At 41.8% G+C, this 24,370-nt stretch overlaps 1 long non-coding RNA gene across 2 annotated transcripts; it reads right to left on the bottom strand.

Annotated features, from left to right (window-relative positions):
- Positions 1-217: 217 nt before the first annotated feature.
- LOC104913194 (uncharacterized) lies at positions 218-20,730 on the bottom strand. 2 transcript variants are annotated; one of them, XR_004161336.2, is made up of 4 exons: positions 20,250-20,730; positions 9,498-10,647; positions 7,039-7,248; positions 218-1,622 (listed from the first exon to the last, which is right to left on the bottom strand). It is a non-coding gene; the product is annotated as an uncharacterized LOC104913194 (long non-coding RNA). The 2 variants fall into 2 exon arrangements; XR_014886410.1 differs by having other exon boundaries at positions 9,827-10,647.
- Positions 20,731-24,370: the final 3,640 nt, after the last annotated feature.

Here is a 24,370-nt window from a genome sequence, read left to right as displayed (position 1 = left end):
CCAAGTTGAGTTTCAAGACACATTGAGTTATTATAATACTTCCCAGAAGTGACATGTTCAGGGACTAATGATGCACCCCAAGCAGCTGGAGTTTGCCAAGTGTCAGACACAAGGCACAGCTTTGGCAAATGTGGACAGAGTGCTTGTCCACAAAGGAAAGATGATGTTTCCATGAGTTGTTTCCAAGATCCTTATTCTGGACCTGCATTTTGGCTGTGTTTGGATTCGTTCACTTCAGCCTCACTTGGATTCAGTTCAAGCCATCTGCTCCTCTCCAAGAGCTAATTTCCTGGAGGTGTTCTGGCATGCTGTTAGTGTCAATGGTTGTGTCTGTGGAGGACAAGAACTCTGACTGTCACTGCAGACTGTTGGCAGCCAAGCCTGCAGCACCTCTACGTCTCTCCTAATCATCCTGCATAATTAATGGAGAGAAGAAGGGATTATCTGAATGCCTGTGGGCTGTTCAAGGAAGGGAGAGCAGAACCTGTCTCTACTTCTCTACTATCTGCTGATCACCAGCAATAGAAACTATGTTAAGGATGAAGAGTCTACTTCTGGTATGAATTGTTATTACTAGCTTCTTTGATTTTTTTGCATCAAAAGCTGCAGATTGAGCCAGTATGGCAAAGGTGGTGGTAGCCATGAGAACAACTACAGCACAGCTGTCTGTGCTGTGCCGTTGGTGATGGCCTCTCTGAGGCTATCTGATGTTGACCTATGTGATTCCACTGGCAGGTAGGAGGGAGAGGTAACAGAGGAATACATGCAGGGATGTTCAAGGTCAAGGAGGAATTTTTGAAAAGCTTAAAGAAACTATTGATTGTTGGAAGAAGATCTTTGAAGGCATTCTTTTTCTTTTTTTTCTTTTAATATATTGAATTCTGGTTGGTTTTCTTTTTTTTTTTTTATGAAGTATTGTTTACTTGTATTTATAAAAGAGTCTTTTATTCTTCTCTGACTTTTAACAGGCAGGAAAGTCATTGATCTCTTTCATATATAGTGATTCTAGTTTTTATTATATCTATATTTTTATCTGCCTCATGAGAAAATCCAGATAATGATATGGGTTTCAAAATGGGAATGGCCTGAGAGTTTTTTGTGAGAAGCAGCTAAGGGGAAAAGGACTGTCTGTTCAAGAGTCAAAAATACCATCGAATCATGTTTTTTTGATGCAAACAAGACTAAATACAACATCCAAACTGAAATCCTGGCTCGTATGACTGGCTTTATCGGCATCTGATCTTGTAGTCAGCTGTCCTTTACATTAGAGGCCTTTTTTCCTTCCCCTTTCATTCAATAGCATCACAGGATGAGCAGCTGGGCTCAGAACTGATTCCACACATGGCATGCTTGGAAGAAATATTTTCTATGGAATTAGGTGGAGGACAGTGATATTCTAGAAACTTCATCTTGCTGGTTTCCACTTCTTGAGCCCTGAAAGAGGTAGTTTCTTGCTGCTCTATTTTGCTCTGTATTAAGAGATTGTGGCTTAGTTGGGTACAATTGGTTTCACTGACTGAAGTATATTTCAAAGTGCTGGATGTTCTTGCAAGGCAGCAGAGCCAGATGTCCTAAGACCACAGGTCACAGGTCAGAGCTGTGGTTTAGAGGGAGATGTCCATCTGTGGTGGGGGGGAAAAAAAAACTTTCAGTGAAGAACATCCCATAGTAAACTAGGAAATGTAGTAACTGCAAGTACACCATTCATGGTACTTAAATCTACCAGGGCATCACGATGTGTTGCATGAACAATGCTTGTGGAGAGATGTAACAGCAGGCTTTAAAGTTTCAAATCTACTACTTTCTAAATACGTAAAGCATAAATTAACACGTATAAGGAAAAGATGAAAATGTGATTTTTGTCCCCTGAAAACCTCTGCTCAGAATGTTTGTTTTGTCAGATTGGAAAGACATCAAATTGATTTATTCATTATTTCTCTCTATAGGATACTTTCCAACTTCCTGTGTGTTGAATACTTTGAAATCTTTTCAGATTGGAAATTAAAGACAAAAGGATTCCAATTTGTCTTGACAGTGTCTTGTGTATTTTACGCATGGGCTTAATGCATAAAACAAAAACAAAGGAACAAAATAACCAAAACCAAACATGAAAAGTAATTGTTAATTTGATTCATTCCATCTAGAACAAATGTATATAGATCTAGAATTTATTAAAAATAAACAAACAAAAAAAAAAAAGGACCAAACTATGGAAAAATAAAAAATCTTGTTAAAATAGAAGTACAGCAGGATTCATTCCCAATAATTCTCAGAACAGCTTAAAAAACATATTTTAAGAATAGTTTATGTAGATATGCTCCTCTGTCAGTATAGAAAGAGTAGGCTTTTTCAATCCCTTTGTGGCTCTGTCTTCTGTAATTCACTGCTTTAATGTATTTCTAACTAAGGAAGGGTCATTTTTATAAGAAAAGTTTAGTAGTGCTACAGTTTACTTGGTCAAAGCAGCATGAAGGCAAGATAGAGAGCAATAGCTTTAGAGCTGGAGGCTTTCCGTATCTTCAGCAGGACCTGTTTTATTCTCAGTATGGAGAAGGATCAATGGCGGAGCTGGATTAATGAGTGCAGTTATATAACAACAAGGTTTTTTTTTTCTCAAGGTCAGACCACGTTAAGTGTACGTATGCAGTGACATTATGGAGGAACAGGCTATAAAATGATAAAATGTGCAGCAGGTTGAGATGTCAAGTGGATGACTATGTTGGCAGACTCATGAGACCAAAGCACAGGTGTATCTTAACAGTAGTCAACCAAATGACCACTAACGAGAGTTCCCAATTTGCAAAACTGCTAATAATCCAAGGAGAGTGCTCCTTGGGTAGGAAATGCTACTTCATGCTACCTTCCAAGGATAATAGGCTAAGACACACCTAAAGGGTGGATATCTCTCTTAATCCAAAAGCTGTGTGCTCTCTCTATCCTTGCGAAGTGATGTGATTTCCATCAGGACCACATAATCCCTAGTATGAGCGAGCATACATTATGAAATGCTGTAGAGGCTGAGGGTAACATCCCGCACTATAGCAGTCTTGGAGGTTAGTAATTATCAGTGCTGAGCAATTCAGTGTCCCTGTGGAGCCGGGTGAGGAGAGCAGCGAGTTGCAGTGTGGTTTTTTGTGGCTTTTCTCACTATCAGTGGGTGAAAAGGAATGGTGTGTTGGATGCTCCCCACCATCCTTTGCACCCAAAGGTGGATGGGGGGAACTGGGATTTTCCCGACTCGTGTTCCAGAAGCTGTGTGTTTCCCTGTGCTTGTTGTGCCTCCCCCATGGAGGAACCACTAGTTTGTCAAACAACAAGGATTACATGGAGATGGCTTTGTTGTCTTCAGTAGTTGCTTGGTACAGGTTTTACCAGCAGTGAAGGCACTGCATGCCTTGATGCCTAATTTGATGGAATGAGCTTTGAAAAGAAACAGATTAAAGTGTCTTCTAATCATCTAAGGATCTGGGAACAGATAGGAGAAAGTGGTGAATGCTGTGCTTTCAGACACTGCCTCTGATCGGGCTACTCTGAGATCTGCAATCGTAAGTTAGGATGTCGTATCTGCAGTGGATGGGGCTTCATGTGCATTGTGCTCAGAGTGCCCCCACAAGTCCTTGTTCATTTTCTTGTCTGTCCTTTCTGTTCTTCCAGCTCTCCTTGGAGTCATCTCTGCTTTCCTTGAAGAGGCTGATCTCCAAAGGCTGTTGTTGACTGAGTTTAGTGGTTGTGCCCCAGGGGGCTGGATGTGTCCCCCTCCTCGTATCTTGGCTTTTCAGCTTTGCTTTTCAGTGGTGGTGGGGAACTGGAAAGAAGTGTCTATAAATGCATCCTCAGAGAAAAGTCCTGATGACAGACGTGATGAGACTGATACAGGAGTGAAAAACTGTCAGATTCCTTTTATATTATGAGAGCTAGAAAGGAAGAAAGTGATTGAGAGATGCTAGGGCTGTTTTGTTCTATTGCTTTGAAACTGAAGGAAACTCGTTTAATTAAAGGGTGGAGGAACAATCCTTGTGTTAAGTCTGAGTCTGCCAGGTATGGGAGGCGGTGTTTGAAAGAAGCTTCTCTGTTACCAAGTCTCTTGCAACTAAATTCAATGCCTATCTCCTCTGATGAGGGCCCTGGATGGAAACTGAGCAGCTGGAGGGTTCTCTATGAAATCCTGAGAAGAATGTGGGGAGGCTGTCTCACATCTCTGAGTGTAAGAACACTCAGATAAGCGATTCAAAAGGAAATTTCAAAGGAAGTCAAAATCAGAGGGGCTTCAGATATCAGGAGAAGATGAGGAGAATCCTTGTAAAGCTTCACCAGCCCAACCTCCTGCCCTGAGCCACGGAGAGCCTGTGTGTGAAGCCCAGCCCTCCCTGGGGCTCAGCTCACGCTGTTTTTCTGTCTCACTGCTGTGACAGTGCCAGGTAGGTCAGTCAGGAGAGCAGTCGTCATATTTCCTTCAGAAAAGCACTGATCCCGCCTTTGAAAATAGCAGTGATGAGTGTGCCCCAAGCACAGGTCATTTTTAGAGCTGGATCACGTCTTACATGCAAAGACCCCTACAAAATGCATTGAAAAACTGGAGATGAGCTGATGTTGCTCCATCTTCCATTCTTTTGGCCTCGTTACAATGACAAAGATGGTATTAGAGGCTGAGCAGCTTGTAAAGTCAGGGATTTATAGCTGTAGGCATTTCATAATGGGGGAAATGGGGACTGGGTATGTTTAGTAATTTGCATATGCACCACACCCATTGCTATTTAATTTGAATTTAATTTGCATGCATCGTGGTTAAATAATACTCAAGCAGTACTTTAAAGGGGTGAGGATTTTTTGAGTTTATTTTTGATTTATATCATTTTTGCTTAAAGTATAACTTTGCATAGTAGTTTGGAGAGCATAGAGTATAAAACAAATTAAATTTCACAAAAATGATCAAATAATACTTATCAGCCATAAGTATCTTTTCTTTTCTTTTTTTTTTTTTGAAAACAAATGTTGTTTTCATAAAGAAGCCAGGCTAACAGCACTGCAGGAGGAAGGCTGCTGCTTATCAACTGCAAAACCATCACACGATACAATTACCAAATTCCCCACACGCTGCACTGGAGCTGAGCAGGCATGCAGGGCTCATGTCTGTACAAGACCTTCTGTAGGGATGCTGGGCTGGGATGGTGGTTTAAGGTCTGCTCCTTTCTTGTTTGCTTTGCATTAACAGTCTTTCAAGGTTGAATGCAGGAGCAGAGTGCTGGTGTTAGTCCATCCCTAGATGGTAAATGATGCTCATGTAATTCTTAAATCGTTGGGGTCTCACGTGGGAAAAGAGAGGCAAGAAATGTTTCAAGGTATTTTTATGCATTGCTTTTTTTTTTTTTTTTTTAATGTGAACTTTTCATGAATTCAAATGTAGAAAGTAAAACCACCAGCTCCTGTTTGATTTGTGCCTGTCCTGATAGCTCAGAATTTGCAACACCCTTCTGAGAAATGTTTTCCTTTGAAATCTAGCTGTTCTTTAGTACAAAGACCAGTTCTGTATGATCGTTTATGTCTCTATAGTGTGAAGTAGGTGCACAGGCAGCTCCACAAAACCCCAGAGCAGAGGGATGCGGTGCTCCTGACATTGAAGGCATGGAAATTGCACTAAGCCCTGCCCAGGAAACAAAACATTTCAGTGCTTTCTTCCCTAAGAATATGGGCCCATGTGCTTCTCTGCACCTTTAGGCACATAAACAACTTTTAGCTCTGAGTATATCTTTGGTCATGCATTAAAACCCTTGGAGTACCATGGAATGCCACTTCCTCCTCAGTGTGCACTCAGAAACCTCACATTGCAACCACCCTCTCTCTAATGAAAAGGAACAAGAACAGCTTTTCCCTGGCAGCCCAACAATGAATCTGCTCTGAGACAGAGAATATTTCTGTGTGGCAAAACAGATAAATCCTTATGCGTCCCTTCGGTGACAGAAGCTCCACCAGCACCTGCCCCTCACTGCTTGCTCTGCTATCCATAGGCTACCTGAAAGGTTGAAGTTTGCCTCCAATGATCTTTCAGCTCAAAAATAACAACATGTCACTTGAAACCTGTGGTTAAATTGGTTCGAGTCAGTAAGAAAAGCTCTTGGTTTCTCCGTAACCTCCCCACACTGGCAATAACTCAGGTGTGAATGTTCAGCCCAGCATTACTGTAAGGCTTTGACACTTAGACCTGAGCCCTCCTCTTCCCCTGCTCGAGCCATTGGTGATGTGATGGACATGGAGAAGGTCTGCTCTGTGCTGATCAGCATCACTGTACCTGGGAGCATATTTTCCAAAGTCTCAAGTGTTATTTTGCCCTGATGGTTGACACCCTTCCCATGGCAGGGGGTTGGAACTGGATGATCTTTAAGATCCCCTCCAATCTAAGCCATTCTACGATGAATTTGCTGTGTTGGGGTGCAGCCTTCTCATTGTTCTGAGAGCAGCTTTGCTGCTTCATTTCTGTGCTCATGTGAAGCAGCAAAACCATGTGCTGATTTTCTTTGTCCATGTTGCTCAGATGGCCTCCAGCTCCTCTTTGCAAATTACAAATGGGTGTCAGTTTTCTCAGCTTGAATTTTATTGATGGGGAAATAGGTGTGTTCATGTAAGCTCAGAACAAACCCTTTAAGTCTGTCTTTTCATCATCTGGCTTTGCACTTGAATGGCTTCCCTTAAATTCAAGACATGAATGATCAATGGTGTGTGAGAATAAAAACGTGGGTTCTCCTGGTGGACTGCTGTGCAGGATTTCCGAATAAGACCTTGATGACTTAGGAACCTAGCTCTCCTTTGAAGATGTGATCCCCTGGAAACAACTGCATGAAGCAACGCTGGATGCATTGCTCTGTGCCCTCCCACCCTCCTGCTACTGGTGGTGCAGAGGTGCTGTGCTCTGTGGGGGATTGCAGCCGGTGGATGGGTTTGTCATCCCTCCCACCCAGCCCTGTCTGGCAGCCCTCTGAGGTGTAAGCTGTCACCTGCTCAGGCTGCAAGGCATTGCTACAACCTTAAAATCCCCTTGTTTACCTGCAAGTGTCCTTGGTGCCATCAGCTGCTGACTGGTGCCCCGATGCGTGCGTGAGCCTACAGCGGTGGAGCTGAGCTGCTTTCTGCCTCCATCTGTCTTTTCATGTGGCTGAGGCACGGGTGAGGTTTGGAAGTAGTCTGAAAGGAAGCTGGTTGCTTGGTCTTTGTAGAGAAACAGGAACATGCTGTAAGCGTGCATCCTTCCCAAGTCTGAATAAAATAGAGCAAGACACCAGGTCAAGGAAGAGACATATGTAACACAAAGGGAAGTGGGAAAGAGAGCCATACATATTCAGTGAATGAGTGGGAAAACACGTTCTGATTACAACTGTAGCTCTAATGTATGCAAATATAATAGTTTCCTCCCCTACTAAGGCATCATGTATTACATACATTACATGATGTACTACTGTGTAACAACATTGTTTATGACTCCTAGGAGAAGCAAATCATAATTCACAGCCATTAACAAAAATAATAGTGCTTTCACCCGGAGGAGCTTTCCTTAGAAAGCCTGTACAGATTCTATCTAACCTAATTTAAGCAATGTCATGAGTTGGAACAGATCGCTATCAAGTCTGTCATGCTTGTCATAACATGGCACTTGAGTAGAAGACATCTCTTCCCAGGAGAAATTCCTGCTAAGGAACTGTATTATTTAATGGAGTTTAAGATTCCTTTCAAGTTTCAGAGCTTGTTTACTTGAAAATTGTTCCAGTAAAAAGCAACTGTTAGCCAGGATCCATTTAAAGAGAAATGAGTTTCCACGTACATGATTATAGACTGCTGTTCCTCAAAGTTATAATTAACCAGGGGCTGTGAAGGGGAAGTTGCTGCGGATCAGATGCTTTGCATCTGGCTTGTATTTTCTCAGGGATGAGGTTTCCTGGAGCCTATGAATGGATATGGGTATTTACGTGAAGAGATGTTCCCCTCTGACAGCCACCTGTCTCTGTCACACCTTCCCTCAGCCCTCCTCCTTTTTATGCCAGCGGCTAATTAACTTCCAGCATTCATGTGTAACCACAGAGAGAGAATCTGAGAAGAAAGCGAGGGCCTCTGGCCTCGCCAATATGGTGCCAACCAACTCCTGAGTGAAGTTGCTTATTTCAGCCCTTGGGTGGTCACCTTGAGTCAATGAGCAACTGCGTGGGGTTTGCTGTGGAGGAAGTGCTTCGTTTATTGGGGCTGGTCAGGAGTCTTCTCCTTGTGGGAACTTTGGCAGCTTGTCACCACGTGTCAAGATCTGCTCCCCAGAAAGCAGAATTTGGGCTTAATGCAATAGAGATGGAGAAAATTGTGTTACTTACTCTTATTTGTTTAGTTGTGGAGCTTTTGGTTTTACATCTCTGTTAAAAATGTGTTGATGTATTTTTCTTTTCAGATCCCTTAGTAGACGTTAAGGGATACTTGAGCAAGAAGAATAATGGCAGCAAGAGATACAAAGGTGTGCAAGGATGTGGAAAGGAAAGAACAGCACTTTGTCTTTCCTTTTCCCCTACCTATTAGCAAACTTCTTTACTTGGAGAATATCGTGGTCTTTGGAAACTTTGGTGTCCAATTCTGCAAATGTGTTCAAAGCAAATCTGGCTCCATCCTGCAATGGAGCATAGGGCTGATTGAGCCCCACTGAAGTCAATGGGAAGGCTTTCAGTAAAGGCAGCGGGCTTTGGCTCAGATGCTAAAAGCATTATCATCACTCTCTGGCTGATCCCCTTGATACCGGTTTTGTCATCAAACCCTCTGACAGAAAGAGAGAAAATCTGGTCCCTGTTGGTTAAAGCAGCAGCTAAACTGACTTCTGACAGATCGAAACCACCGCTATGGAGAAATCAACTTTCCAGCACGGTGGTACAGAAACACATCTGCTCAACTCCCCCTGAGATTCAAAGCAACTCTAGCATTTGGGTTGGGACAGGGCACTGCTGGGAGCTGGAACTTGGGCAGCACAGTGCTGTCTTGAGAATCTGATGAGGTGTGTCTTGGGTCTCCTGAAGGGAGAGGTAAAGAGAAAGAACTTGCAGAGTAGCCAGAGGAGTGTCAGGAAGTGGAGTGCACAGCCTGAAAGGAATGGATATTTAATGAATATTCAGGACAAAAAGAAAATGCCACAAGTGATCAGAGTTGCTCTTATTGCCAGTCTTGACATCCTGATACCAAACAAGGCTGTAGCAGAGAGCACACAGGTCCTGCTCTCTTTCCCGTTTTAGCTGCACCACAGCTCATGGCTTTGTTTGCAGGTGCTGCAGAGCTGGCAGGTGCACAACCCCCAGCTGCAAATTTTAAGCGTCTTCTAACTTAAACAAGAAGAGAGAGCTAAACAAATCCCTCTTGATTCGATCAAATACCTCTTTCCAGCCAGCAAAAGTAACAGGCTTTGAGTGTTAGATAGCTGGCCTGAGTGGATTAATAACTTGCTTTGTCTTATCAGCCGAGTTTCATCTAGAAATAAATCCCACCTGATCTCTGCGAACATGGCTTCAGATGATTCCAGAGAGCGCAGAGGATGAGATGCTGGATGAGATGCTCACACTGTGTGGTGCAGGAAGGGCTCTGGACTGGCTTGGGGCCTCGAGGTCAGGGCTGGGACTTTGTCAAGACAGCAGCATAGTGATGGAGTGAGACAGGACCGGGGGAGGAGGGGGGAGAAACCCAGCAGAGAATTTTTTTCTCCCTCACTCAGACTCCCACCTCAAGGCTCAATTTCCACGACGCCTCCCATGGGAAATTCCGTGCGGTGCTTTAATTAGCATTAGAAAGACATTTAGAGAAGCTTGAGGCTCGCTACCTTCGTTTTACTCATCCACTTTGTGCAGCCACTCAGCCTTTTGTTCTTGGTCTACGTCTGCAGTTTCTTTTGTTTCTATTTGTCATGCTTTGAAACAAAATAACACAGAGCAACGTTAGGAACGATTTGGTAAAATACGCGCTCGGGTTTTCAGCTGATTTCTGTATGAACTTCTCTTTGTTCCTACAGCCCTGCTCTGGGGCTGAGCTCCTTGCAGAGCAGTGGCAGACCGAGCCCATGCGATGCTGTGCTCCCCTGGGATCTCAGAGGATGGGCTCAGCCCCTGCTGGGCATCAGCACCCAGAGCTGTACAGAAGGGTTGTGTCCCAATGGGACCGCTGTTGTGAGTGATGGCCTTTAGATGGTTATTAACTCCCACCCCCAAATTAATATGAGACAAGAAATATGTAAAAATACTTTCCTTTTTCCTGAGGTCACAAAATAGGGATTTTCTTCTCTTTCGCCCTTTTCACTGCGGAGTTTCTTTCTGATTTGGAAATGCTTTCACAGTCGCTGGTTAAGTTTAAATGCCTGAGACTTCTGAGCTGACCCGTGTCCTCCAGAGGATATCTGCATTTGTTTTTAACCTGTCTCTCAGCTCCTTTGCCTTTGTCTGCCTGGATCTGCTCCGTTGAGCCCTTCTGTGGGAAGACGTAGAAAACTCTGTCCTTTGGTCTCCCATTCAATCCTGCTTGTTGGTGCATTTGGCTGGTAGGGGGATGCTGCCGTTACCTCCAACCTCACTTCTACTGGTTTAAAAGCCAACATCAGTGCTGGTGATGCAGTGATCTGACTCCATCCCTCAGCTCCTCCAACAGGAGCTGAGAAAAGACACAAAGAGTTAAAATTTACAATGTAAAAGTGGAAGTGAACACGGTGATATGAGACTGCAGGTACAGGGCCATAAAGGGAGTGGTAAGGTTGGTGAGGTAAAAAATGAGGATGAAAAATGGATGGGTGACCCAATGCTTCAGTGGCACTGGCAGCGTGAGGACCCATGGGGCTCCTGTGAACATCCAGCTTCCCTTGGCAGGGAACAAAACACAGCCTGGGGAAAATCAGTGCTATGGTGCAAGCAAACAAATCTCATGACTGTGATCCTTAGTTTGGCAAATCTCAAACTTTCCTTGATTTGTCCAGCAATCCTGATCAGGACTACACAATAGGGTTTATGTTTTTTCTTCTTTCCAGCTGGAAAAATATCATTTCTCTCTGTCCAAATAGAAAGGATGATTTTCTTGTCAATCTCCAAATTGGCCTCCTTGGGACCATGCTCTGAGATGGTGATGTCTACATTACAGAATAGAGACAACTCTCACCAACAGAGAAGGAAAGAAAAATGGTGGTTAATTAAAAAAAAAAAAAAATCCTACAGGCAGAGAGCTCTCAGAGTGTGCTGTTCCTTAGGGTTTCAGCTCAGACTTCTTCAGGGGCACTCCAGCCCAATTAAACTCCTAGGGAGACACGTATGTCTATATGTGTGTGTGTGTGTGTGTGTGTGTATATATTTATATATATAAATGCATAAGCCTATAAAAAACCCTGTAAGAATCTCTCTGTTGACTTCAAAGGCATTTCAATCCATAGTAGTAATGCAACTGTATATTTGTAGCTGATTTGAGGATTTAGAGAATCTGTCTCTGAACTACTTCTGAAGGTTGTTTGAGATTACAGCATTACTCCAGGTAGTTCTATTAAATTACAAACCCTGCTCCAATTGCAGTCCTAGTCTGCCTGTGCTGCAGTCTTTTTATTTCTGTCTTGGACTGAAAGTCCCAGACATAGTGATGCAGGATTAATAATGGATTGTGATGCTCCTGGAGGAGGACTTGTTTACTGCACAGAGGAACCAGGAGCTTTGGAAGTGGCAGGTCATCCTGAGGGGAAGGAGTTAGAAAGTCACGTAGGGAGGGTCAGTGCCTGTCCAAGGGAACTGTTAGGAAACCACGGGTCTTAAGCACCCTTTCTGGCAGCAGAGATGCTTCAGTGCAGTTCAGTGATGGTAGAAGAGCCAGGAAATGGTTTCGTAGAGGAAGTCAGGGTGCAGAAGTGGCTGGACCCTCCATTTGCTGCTCTCTAAATGTGAGGCAGGGAAAGTGGGGAAGTGTACATATATATACACACATGTGTATGTATATAAATCTATATTTGTGTGTGTGTGTGTATAAGAACTGTCGCCTTAGAGATACCTATGCCTGATTATTTCGACTTGCTTACATAATGTTGAGCTGCAAACTGAAGTACCCACTCTGAGACAGCCTGTGCTCAGGGGAATTTGGGAGAGCTGTCAGACGTTACAGCATTCGCCATTTGCTCAGATTTTAATTCTGCCAGCAGGTGTCACAGTGACAACCTGCTGCTCCACACCCTGTCAGCATGGGAAGATCCAGGATCTACTGGTTCTCGAGAAATTGCAGCCCTCCGTCCCTTCCCACCTTTTGGTTGTGGGACCCAAGCAAAAGAATCTAGAAAGAACATGCCCCTAATATGTAGGTATTGTGGAATACAATTTCTAGATTCAAATGGAAAAGCTCCTACGGGTGGCATGAAGTGATATTGGCTTAGAGCTGCAGAAAGATTCCATGACTGTGAAGTATTTGCATTGCTTCCTACTAACACGTAAGTATTGAAGCATTCACATGTGCAATGCTAGTCATGCAAAAGGCAAGGATGCTTTGGGGAAAAATCCTTGGAATGGTTTTCTGTTATTAATCCTCTTACCAAAAGGATAAAGAAGAAATATTAGCTGTTTTCCTTGTCTGAAGATCTTTGTGACTTTGATCAAATCAGATGGCAACTGAATTTCTTACTGTTATGATTTGTTGTTAAAAAAACATCCAAGATTAAAATGTTGTAAGAAAAAGGTCAAACGGACAATAGGTGCACATTCAGTATTTGCAGTACATTGCATGTAGTAGCAAAGATGTTTACAAATCACTGGAAATAGAAAATAGCTCCCTATTGGGCTCTCATCATGTATTTGGGCCAATGCAAGTTTTGTCACTGATGTCCCCAGGCAGGGGCAGCTGTACTCCACTGAAGAAATCTAAGAGCTGTGCCTTGTGCCTTACTTAAAATGCTGTGTATGAATCTGAAACATCCCGTATGCATCTGACCCTTGTCAAACCAGCTGGAACACATAATAAATTTTCAAGCTGGGGAAAAGGTAATGAAAGAAAAGATGCATTAACTCATATTTTGAGCCTGCTGTAAATTATACTGTACTTGGGAGGAAGAATTAAAGAGATTAAGGGAAATACTGTACTTGATGTGGGCAGATCTGCGGATGAAGTGTCTGTTCCTGAAACATGAATATTTAATGATCACTTTTCTGGGCACGGGATGGACATTATTAGTGGGTGAGAAAGTGCACGATGGTGGATGGTGGAGGAGAGTAGATGAATTGTAGGTAGTGCCTTATGTAGCACTACATTTGATCTTGTTGGCTGTATAATTGAGGTTGTGAAAGTAGCAAGAGAGAGGCTCCGAGCATTACAGACAGCTTCTCTAGAGCAGTAAGTCTTGGGCACTGAAATAAAATGAGGGTCAGGGCCAGAGTTAGGTTACCTAACAGAAGTAAAGACTGACTGGTGAAAGCAAAGCTTGAGTGCAGTGGTAGTATCAATAGCTCTAACTTCATGTTATAACACTGGTGTAATGCTTTGACATTCAGTGAACACTGAAGCGTGATGATGCAGGAATCAGGAGTTTGAATGGAATGGCCACAGCTAGCTGGTGTCTTTAAAAAAAAAAAAAAAAAAAAAGTGTTTTTCCTCACTTATTTTCTCAAGTTCAATTAAAGCTTAGAGCTATTTAGCTGTGTAACAGCATGGAGGAGATAACAGGTAATTGAACAGCAACTTGGAGCTGCTTCTGTGCTGGCACACATCCATGGGAAGGCGGTGGCATCTCATCAGTTGCTCAGCAAGGCTGGGGGCAGAGAGCTGATGCTGCAGCAGCATAGAAATGAACCCAATTTATGGTTTCATAAGGCTGAGGTTTTGTGCGTGTTGTTCTTGCAAACCAATGTTTTTCCATTGATGAAAGTATGAAGAGGAGCAGTCCAACAGCAGTGGTTCTAACTGAGCTGCCAAGGATGAAACCCTGGTAAGCCAGGCCAGGGGAACACTGGGCTCCCAGGACTGCAGGGTAAGGGCTGTGCCACTGTTGCTCTGGTGTGTTGTTTGGCAGGAAGAGTTCCTCATCTGCCTTTCTGAGCTTATTTTAAAGTATATTTTATAAGAAAGAACAAGCTTCTAAGCCTTGTGTAATCTCACTGCATTAGGTATTGAAGTACTACAGGAGCCTGTTATTCAGTTGCAGGTAAACCAGAACAAAACAAGGCCCTAAAACCTAAAGGAAAATAAATCCCCTCAGGGATTTCTCCTGCTTCTTTTGCTTACAGTGAGCAGTGCTTGATGCTGCAGGAAGGCAGTACTAGCACTAAAGTTACTGGAGCTGGGAAGGTGTTTCCTAATCACAGCTGTATATATTGCACTCAACTGACAAGGTCTTGTTTTCTGAGAGAGATTTTTCCATTCTACTGAATGCTTAGATATTTTTTTTCTCTTAGCTGATGTATGCCTTTCAACCTGAACTATATCAAAGTCAGCATTTAGCACTGTGTATTTACTTTAGCTTGCATGCAATTTGCAAATGATATACTGTACTTTTCTACAGTTAATTTGTTCATTTCGGTGCATAATGCACCCATGAACTTTGTGAATTTTGTGCTGAAAATATGATAAGTGGGTTATATTATGTAGTGAAGGAGTTGTAATATGAAAACACTTCCATATCATCAATTATGTACCAGCTTAATACAAAATGATATTAATACATGAATCAATAAAGGAAGTTGCATAATAGGATTCTCATGAGAACATGCAGCAGATGTTTATTAAAGATGTAAGTTCTATGTTAAGAAAGAATGCTTTGCTTTATTCATTTATTTGATAAGCAGCTCAACTGCTCTGAGTGAAATGATTTTGTTATATATTCACAAGTAACTCACACGTGTTTCTCATTTTTCTCACAGAGTTCAGAAATTTAATAACCAATACAGATATCATAAAAGCCTGACTGTTGGTTTGTGGTCAACAGTGCAGTTTTCTTTGAGCAAAGAGGAAGAGAAATGTGTCTGTGTGTGATGGAGCGTGGCAATCAATACTAAGATGTGCACCCAGTTTGTTGGGAAAAGTAATGGGATATACAGGAATAATACAGATTGAAGGAAGCACGGAAGAGCTGAAGGGAAGCCCCTAAGATTCAGAGGCAATCTCTCTTCTCCCTTGCCAGGTAAGAGGGACCCTGTAGGGAGCTCCCAGGCTAGCAGCTGGGAGGTTGGTTTGCTAAATATAGAACAAAAATTAAATGATAATTCCATCAAAGAAAATCTTTGCTCCTCCCAGGACCCTTACGTGCAATTGCTGTGGGGTAGTTGGAATGAAAGTTACTCTGAAGCAGTTTTACAGGGGTACAAAGCAAGAAAGCTGCATGTTCTATTACTCGTTTTCTTCTCCTGCCTGGCCAGCTTCCAGCCCTCCAGCTGAGGGGCATTTCAGGGTTTAAAACCCATTTCCCAGCCATGCTGTTGTGGGAGGCAGCAACTGGCCCAGTTTCCCTAAAATGAAAGTCACTGAAAATGCCATTCTCCATACAATCCTGAGAGCAGACGTGAGGAGCAAAAGAGTCAGTAGGAAATCTCACTTATTTGTGTGATTGTATGTCCAATTTGTCACCCCCAGCATGCTGCAGTGTGATGGATATGCATCTAAACCATGGGAAAACCTGAAGCAAGGAAGCACTCCTATCACTGATGAAGATGCATCATCACTGGGCTTGGTTCAAAAACCATTAAAGCTTCTGAGTGGTTCCAGTGGGAATGAGAACAACCCTTTTTCAGAAGAAATAGAGGTATATATTAAACCTTAATTGAGAAGAGCCTCCACCTGGATTTTCCCTCTGAGGGGAAGGAGCTTTTGTGGATATAATTGTCTTGGAGGGAGTAATTATTCCATGGACATTTCCCAAGGTGTGAGTGATGGCTTTTTTTGCCAATTTTTCTGAGAGTGGGAGAGCTGTAGCAGTCTTATCAAGGACTGGTGGCATTACCTGGCAGGCAGGGGACAGGCTGCTGTTTCAACATACATACACAGCAGTAGGAACACGTTTCGTATTGTTTGGCTGAATATTTCTCTATTATTCTTTCCCCTGCAGCACAACACAGTTTGCAGCAATTGATTGACTTAGCTGGACAGTGAGATAAAAAATTACAAATAAGACTGGCTGGAAGCTGTTCTGCTGCTGCGATTAGATGTAAAACAGCCACAGCCAGAGCTGTGTTTTGCCCAGGGTCAGAGCAACAGACCACAGATTCTGGTTTTCTTTCTTTCTTTCTTTTTTTTTTTTTTTTTACATGTTAATTTTTACACAATTTCAAGAGTGCTGTCAATCATCATTCTGAAAAACCCTGCAAGTGATGATGATGGAGTGTGTCATTGTGAGCTGCGGAATCATCGCTCCTTCCTCTTGGTTGGGAAGACATTGCAGAGTGGTGATAAGCTGGGGGCAGAGCTGGTGGAGACTGGAAAGAAAAAAGGAACATAAATCTGGGATGGGATAGGAGTGAGGAGGGCAGATCCCTGAATAGACAGCTGTCATTGACACATGACTCAGTGGTCCTGCTTGCTGTTTTAAGGAGCACTGGCAAAATTCTATGGACCACTCCCCACCTCTTGCTGGGAAAAGTGCCGTTGAGAGATTGCCTGAATAAGGGATGAGCCCGGGCTGATCTCCTCAGCATAATCCAGCCCTCCTGGATGTGACAGAGGGATGTGGAGGAGGTGAAAGACACTTGAAACAAGATAGCTTAAAACCATTTTGTATCTAATTTGCAGCAAAGTTTTCTTTCATCATTTTCCTCTTTTCCGCCCAAGTCTCCCTATTTGTCTTATCAAATCTTGGCAGAGATAGCTGCGCGGAATAGGGAGCTGCTGTTGGGAAGCAGTTTTTCCAGCGGTGTAATAAAGCAGTCTTACTGCAATGAATTTTAACGGCTGTTTTTGCTGCCTCAAGAAATGCTGATTTATGACTTGAATGAGTCATGCTTTTTGCAATTAGCAGGACACCGTCTAGAACGTACAGAGCATCTGAGGCAGAAATAGACATTGTCTCTTCTTTTTTTTTCTTCTCCTGATATTTTTCTGTTTTACTTTCATTAAACCATCGAGTGAAATACTCTCCAGGAATAAAGAAGCTTTTGCAGCCAGGCTAGGACAAATCTCAATTTTGCTTTGGAGTTGATAACATTATCCAGTATGGCTCTCCAGGAAAAGATAAACTCATGGGCAGGTTGGTATATTTGATTGTATCATCTATAGTATCCCTATGGGCAAATCCATAAACTTCATCCTGGGACATCAGGAAATTCAGCTGCAACACTCACTAATAGAGCAATTACAAAAATAGTGATGTCAAATATTACATTACCATAGATTTGAGTAGCTCCCTACATTATATAGCATTATCAGATACAGTGGCAGACAATGAGATTGGCTTGAATGCCAACAATTCATTAAGCAAACTAGTTTTCATCTCAAGGCATTCAGATCTGTCACATTTCTTTTAATGAAATCCTGAATTTTTTTAATAAAAATGCTTAGCAAAAATAGAATTTCAATAATGAATCTGATAACATATTCAAGCAGATATCAATTAAAATTTTCATTATAAGGGATGGCTTTCCTTGAATTTTTCACAAGCTGTTGAAATTTTAATCAGTCATTAAAAATAATACTTTTATGGGGTGAGGGGGGAGAGGGAGGAAATAAGTTTCAAAAGTTTAGAGAAGAGTTATGTATAAAACCTGAAACATGATAAAACCTGCTTATGAGGTCTTTATAGCTTAAAAGATATCCACAAGGTTACCCACATGTCCACTAACATTCTTGGAAGCATGGAAAGACAGTTTCTATCTCCCTCTCTCAGGATTTCTCCTGTCCCATTTTGGGATGGGAAGGAAGGTAACAGCTTGCTATTTTCCCAAGGACAGAAATTCTGAATATAAGTGAGTTTTATTAAATGTCATGAAGGAGAAAATCAAGGCTACAATGACCACTTCATACACTGTGAGCAAGTTCAACACTTATCAGATCCATCAGAATCATCCAGCTTTGAACGGGGCTGCTCTTGCTAATAGAGTTCTCTTGAGTTTTCTATTAAAACATTTCCATTAATGCTCAGTGCTTTCATTTCTAAGAGATACTGCTGGAAATGGAGGAAAACGTACAGTGAAATACTAAGCAAGAAAGAGGACATTTGACTCAAATGTAACCTTTGGAGAACGGTGAGTATGGAGGAAAGAGGTAAGCTGTGTAAGCCTAATGCAAGCACTAAGTCATCTGTGCTCCATCTTACTGCCAATTATTGCAGAAATGAAAAAGAATATGCTTTTGGATGTTATGGAATAGAAATACTGCCTATTTTAGTGTTTGAAATAAACACATTTTCCTTTGCTTTTCTATATGAAGCCATGGCTATTTATAATAGGAATCATTTGTGGTTATTGTAATAGCATTCCTCCTTGCCATGTCCTGACTGGATGAAATACTTCTTGGTTTAGTATTAATCCACATTGTCTCAAAGAATAACTTCAGAAGGTAGGAAAAAAATGGAAGCCCCATGTTAAACTAGTAACCACATTGAAAAAGCATTTGGTTTATCAGACTCCTGCTGTGCCTGTTATGTTCAGATTTTGAGGCAGCCAAGTGAAGTGATGTAAAGCGTGGAACATACAAGCCTTAATGATGGCTTTGGCTCTGTATTCCCCATATTTACAGTAACAAAAACAAACAAAAAAAAAACAGCAAAAACCTCTCCACATTTTAAAAGCAAAATATGACCTCAGGAAATAGAAGGTTTATATATTCCTGCCAATTCCTATTGTAGCTTCCCAGGGTGGTGTTAAACCCATTATCAGTCATCATGGACAAAATCAGCACTTCCACCTTTCAATGCCATTTGATTAAACATATGCAGTGAATGATAGGCTTGAAGTAAAAAATAGGTACTCTGCACTTCTGTCCACATGTACATGGAGCCCATTGGGATGAAAGGCTCAACCTAAACTTCCCACATCATTACTCATGCAGGATTGCTCCATAAAGCTGATTTTCCTTTGCTTCTTTGAAAGCCCCTCTAATTGTGGCTTCTACTCTTTTCTTCTTAGTTCTACAGAGCAAAAAGAGAAAGACAAATGATGTTGAAAAAATGATAATATTCTAAATTTCCCAACAGTGTTGTGAGTTTTGTGAGAGAAATAAAGCAGGAAAATGTCAGTATCATTTGTGATTGGAATAGCTACATATGGAGCGGTGTCTGTCAGCACTTCTTGTTTATATGGATTTTATCATGTCACCATTTTCTAGTTGCATTTGTTGGAAAAAGTGATCCAGTGTATAGTCTTTTCATTGTTTTTTTTTAGAAGGAAGACATTATGTAGTAGACAATGTTGACATTATCTAGTAGATAATGTTCTACTCTCCATCACTAGAAATATTCCATTGCTAAATTTTATTTCTAAATCCTCTAATGAGAGAGAGATTTAAAATAAAGTTATCGTCTGTGCTGGCTGTCAGGAGGAAGAGGATTACAAACAAGGGCACCCAGGTGCAATAGTAGCACAGGTATCTGAGGAAACCACTCAAAATGTCTCCTTGGGATCCAATGCCTATAGTTCTAATGCCAGTGGTGTTTTCTAAACCAGTGCTGCCATGCTTTGATGTTACTTCTATGTGCAGGTATGTTATTTATACATTCATGCCAATCATGTTACTGCTCTTAATGGTGTATAAGTGCAATGCCAGCTGAACTAATTAACTATTTGTGAAGACTGGTGGCCTTCAGTCCCAACCAGGAATCCCAGCTCTCTGCAGCCTGGGGCACGTGCACAGCTGGGACAGAAAAATAAGTTTGGGAACTCAAGATTTTGGACAGCAGTTGGCACGACAGCCTGGCAGGGACACCATATCCTGAAGCTCACATGTGGGATTTGCAGCAGGCTTCAATCAGACTGAGAAATGAGTGTCAATGTAAGTGCTTTCTTGAGAGAAATCAAAGCCTGGTGGAGGTGTTGGTTCCTACCCAGTCTTTGAGGTAGGCAAGAAATGTCCTGTTACCACCTGACATGTAGATACATCGAAGTGCACTTACACTTGTACTTTAAAGACTGTAAGCCAGAGTGGTACAAAGAAGTCCTAGCTTCAGAGAATTAAGCCCTGAGGCACAAAGGCCAGATCTGTACTTGAAAAAGCTCCTTTGTGTTACTGTGCTGGCAAACTCTCCTAGAAGGAGTGAAGCATAGGTAATACCACACAGAGGAGCAAGAGAGTTTTAAAATAGGTATTTGTACACCAGGACTTACGTGGATAAAAGAGAGGCTGCATAAAAGCTGTTTGGTCACTGAATAACGTTGCTGCACAGGCAAAAATTTCCGAATGGCCAAGCAGAGGCAGGTCTGAGCAGATCAAGCTCCATCCAGCTCTGGGAGCCAGGCTGAGACCTCACTGCAAGGCATGGAGATGCTGCAGAGGACCCTCTTGACTGCAGTGTGATGGTGACATCTGCTCTGGAGAAGATTTTGAGTTTATTACTGTTGCATTGCTTTTTCTCTTCTCCCAGGAGTCCTCTGCTGAATATTCCCCTCTGATTCCTTTTCCACTGTTTCTGTATTCCAAATGGCTGTCTTTCAAACTTGTCCAATGAGGGAAGGTTCAAAGTCATTCTGCTGATGTAGAACCAGCAAGCTATTCTGTATAACCTCGTGGTTGTGCCTCCTTACACAGCTGGAATGCCAGGCAGTTAGTTCTTCAGAGCTGAAGCTGTTTCGAAGGGTAGGTTTTGAGAGGAAAGGGAAGTGACTAAGGATATTTCCTTTTGACTGTGCAAGTTCCTGTCTGCTTTTCAGAATTACAATTCAGCAGAAACAAAGGAGAAACCATGCTGGTGACAAACAAGCCCAGAGTGTTTGGCTGCTTGTTTTATGCAGAGCTCAGAGCTTTTGGTTTTGTGCCTGCAGAGTCACCATATTTTAAAAATGGTAATTTCTGAGACCCATCTAAAAGGCTAATTGTTGCTGTTACTGATCTGCTTTAAAAGCCATGATTAAAACCAAAGAGAACAGTCGCAGTTCCTGCCAGCTGTGGGAAGCTTTGCAACTGCTTTGTCCCAATTACAGGGTTCTTTGTAGCGAGCACACTGTATTAGCATAGCTGCAGCTCCCTTCTAACAACAAGTAATCATGACAGACATTTAATGGCATGCTTTGGACCCTGCCTTCCTTCCCATTTCTGTGTAATATTAGGAGTGAGAGATTCTGGTGGCCCTAAAACAATTTTTACCAGTTTAATAATATGTCTGGAAAAAGGAAGCCAAGGTTCCACGTTTATGTATTCAGTATATTTATTCCTTTTCTCCAAAAGAAATAGCTGTCTCAAGGTTTGGGTGGCAGTTTTTGTTCATAATATGTGTCATCATGCTCTGCCTTGGCAGGGAGGGTAGCGAGGAGCCCACAAACACCTCCAGGTCTCCATTCTCCTGAAGTTCTACCTACAGACTTTAAGGGAAAGGAAGTGACTGTAAACAAATGTGCTTAGTAACATCTAGGCATGAGTATATTGCAGGGAAAGGAACACTGGACTAAACTAGGCTGCTCCTTATCCAGCACTTGTCTGTAGCAGACAACATGAAATTACCCTCAAAAACCAACCAACCTCCCTTAGTATCCCAAGCTCTCTGTTAGAAAGCTGTCCATTAACCTCAGCATTCTCATGGGCAAAGCAGTCTTCTAGGACTAGCATGTTGCAATAACGCTGCCCAGTTCAGTCATATTCTTCCTGGGACTTGATCCAAAGCCCAGAAAGGTCAATTAGAACTTCCCACTGACTTTGTAATGGCTTAAGCTCTGTTTAGTTGGAGTCAATAATGTGATTTCCACAGCCAGTGCTACTGTCTGTGAAGCCCCAATGCCGATACACAAAATCTCACTTGCTGCCAGCTGTAGCCTTGCTATGGTTCCTGCTTGGCTCTCTCTGAAACAAATATGTTCCTACAGCCAAAGCCACAGAAATTTGGATAGAAGTCTTGCAAGGTAAGATAATTTGGGCCATGTCCACTGTAAATGGAAGACTTCCAAGAACAATTCAGTTTATGGATAAAAATCAGCCATATAATTCAATAAATTGGCACTGTTCTGATCAGTGCTCTTCCACTGGTTCTCATGTCAGGTTCCTCTGCACTGGGAGAGGTCATTTCTAAGAAGATACATGAAAATAAGCCAGTAAAGACTACTAAGGAATTCTTCCAAAAGAAGGGGCATTCATAAATATACTTGTTATCAATTTATTGAAGAGAGATTGAAAAGTCTCTTAATAGTTGGTGTGTGATAGTGACTCCTAACAGCCTGGTAGGGGCTTTTCCCTGCAGACCTTACAGGGCTACTGTTATGTTGCTGGAGGCTAAGGCTGGATCATGTGTTGATGAGTCTCCAAAATTAATTAGGCACAGTTATATCTAGGAACTGCTCTGTTCTTCCTAGCTGGATGGGGAACCCTATTGCTCACTAGCTGGTGCTTAAAATTCCCTTTCTGCAAACACTGAGATGTGAACTTGATCCTTTTGGTGTTCACAGAGAGTGAAAACACATAGGAACCCAGTAGAACTGAAAAAAAATTAATTTTGAGACCAAGGTTAATACTAAAAACTGTTTGATTCAACTAAACATCTATGAAGATGTAGAAAGGAGTAAACCAGTGTTTATTTCATGCTCTCCAGGTCACCTGTACAGAACTATATTGATTAGTAAAGTAGTTTAGTTAGCTAGCACTTAGCATACATGCTAGGAAATGAAAAGGTCTTTATGACTGGAAGTCAATATCATTCTCAAAAAGGGTATCACATCCATAGCAAAACGGCCATTGAACTGTGCAGTGTCCTTTAAATTACTGTTGAAGTTACCTTGTACTTTAAGATTTCCTAAGTTTCTTTTAATTTCCAAGAAACCGGAGGTGAAGCAGCTGCTATAAATCCTGTACACCCAAAAGTGCCAGATGTATAACAGCAAGTAGTTTATCAACATCCATTTATCTGGGATTTCTTAAAACTTGTCAGACACAATGATGATCAGCACTGACTTCCTACCAAACAGGTCAATAAAGGCTTCAGTCTCTGCTTCAGATGCCAGATGAGTCATCCATGAAACATCCATTAGGACACAGACCTCAGGTGTGAAAAAAGACAACAAGCACTGCGGAGACCTTCTGAAATAGAAGTGATTTAAGCCATGATACCTGCTTGCTTAGAAATAACTGATAAAATCAGTGATATGATTTCTTGTGATAGCCTGCCTGTTTTGAGGCAGGAAGATACAGCCTTGAAACGTCGGATTCAATGCTTTTAACCCTGTAGTGTTGTGCTAACAGATAGCTATTTGAGCAAGAGTGTTGTACTATCTGTTTGGAGAGAGGGAGTGAAACACCTGTCTGAATTCTGCCTGGAACAGTGTTGGGAATGATGCTGAACATGGTGTGGAAAGGAAATTTTCTCTGGAGGAAATGCATGTTGGCTACATAGAAGGTAATGGTGGTATTCAAGAGTCATTGTGCTATGTGCTGCAGATCCAAGAGGTTCAGAGCAGAGTGGGATAAGCTAATGCAGCACTCTGAGACCACGTTTGACTACTAAATCATCTATTATATCATTAAAACATGATAATTAGAATATGTGCATTAACAATTAAAAAAAAAGGCAATAATTAAAACCCAGGCACAAAGGCAAGTGAATTCTCCAAGTCCATTTCATGTAGAGGTATTTGAGGTTTTCAGCAACGCAGCTCTTTGTGAAGACCTCTGCTACTGCAATGAATCGCTCCAACTCTCAGGAAAAATAATCCAATTATAGTTAACACTGTTATGTTCTTTTGTGCTTTGAATACAGCTGTGGGTAATATTATGATTACTCCAAAGCAAATAGCTACGTGGTTCGATCTGACGTTTCATACTGATAAAAATATAAATATTTTATTAAAACAGCGGATAAAGGAAATTCATTTTCATAGATAGTACAACAAAAGAGGGGAGAATGCCATTGTTTTCTCAACAACAGGAGAAATATGTTCTGCCAGACTCTGTTCTATGAATACATTTAATTAAAACATTGTATTCCTCTTCTCATGCACTCTCAAAGCAGGTGAAAGTTAACTTTCTCTTCTCTGAAATCTTCCCATATAATTTCCAAAATAAATGAATGTCTTAGGCATAAGGCATTCTGTTCACTTGAAGGCTCACAACCGAAAAAGAAAGATTAAATATGAAAGAGTGGTATAAAGTCTGAAAGTATGTGTTTAAATCTTCTACTTCAATCTCAAAGAGACAGACTTCATTTTTATTTCCATTTTTTGTTTAATAAAGTTCCAACTGGAAGCCAATGAAGTTGGAAATGTATTCACGTTGCTTTGTTTTCTTGTGCAATTAGTCACATATTGTTGAA

The sequence above is a fragment of the Meleagris gallopavo genome, chromosome 14 (genome assembly GCF_905368555.1).
Source record: "Meleagris gallopavo chromosome 14, MGAL_WU_HG_1.1, whole genome shotgun sequence".
Lineage (NCBI taxonomy): Eukaryota > Metazoa > Chordata > Aves > Galliformes > Phasianidae > Meleagris > Meleagris gallopavo.
The sequence above is the reverse complement of the archived record's forward strand: the minus strand, read 5'-3'. Positions and strand labels throughout refer to the sequence as shown.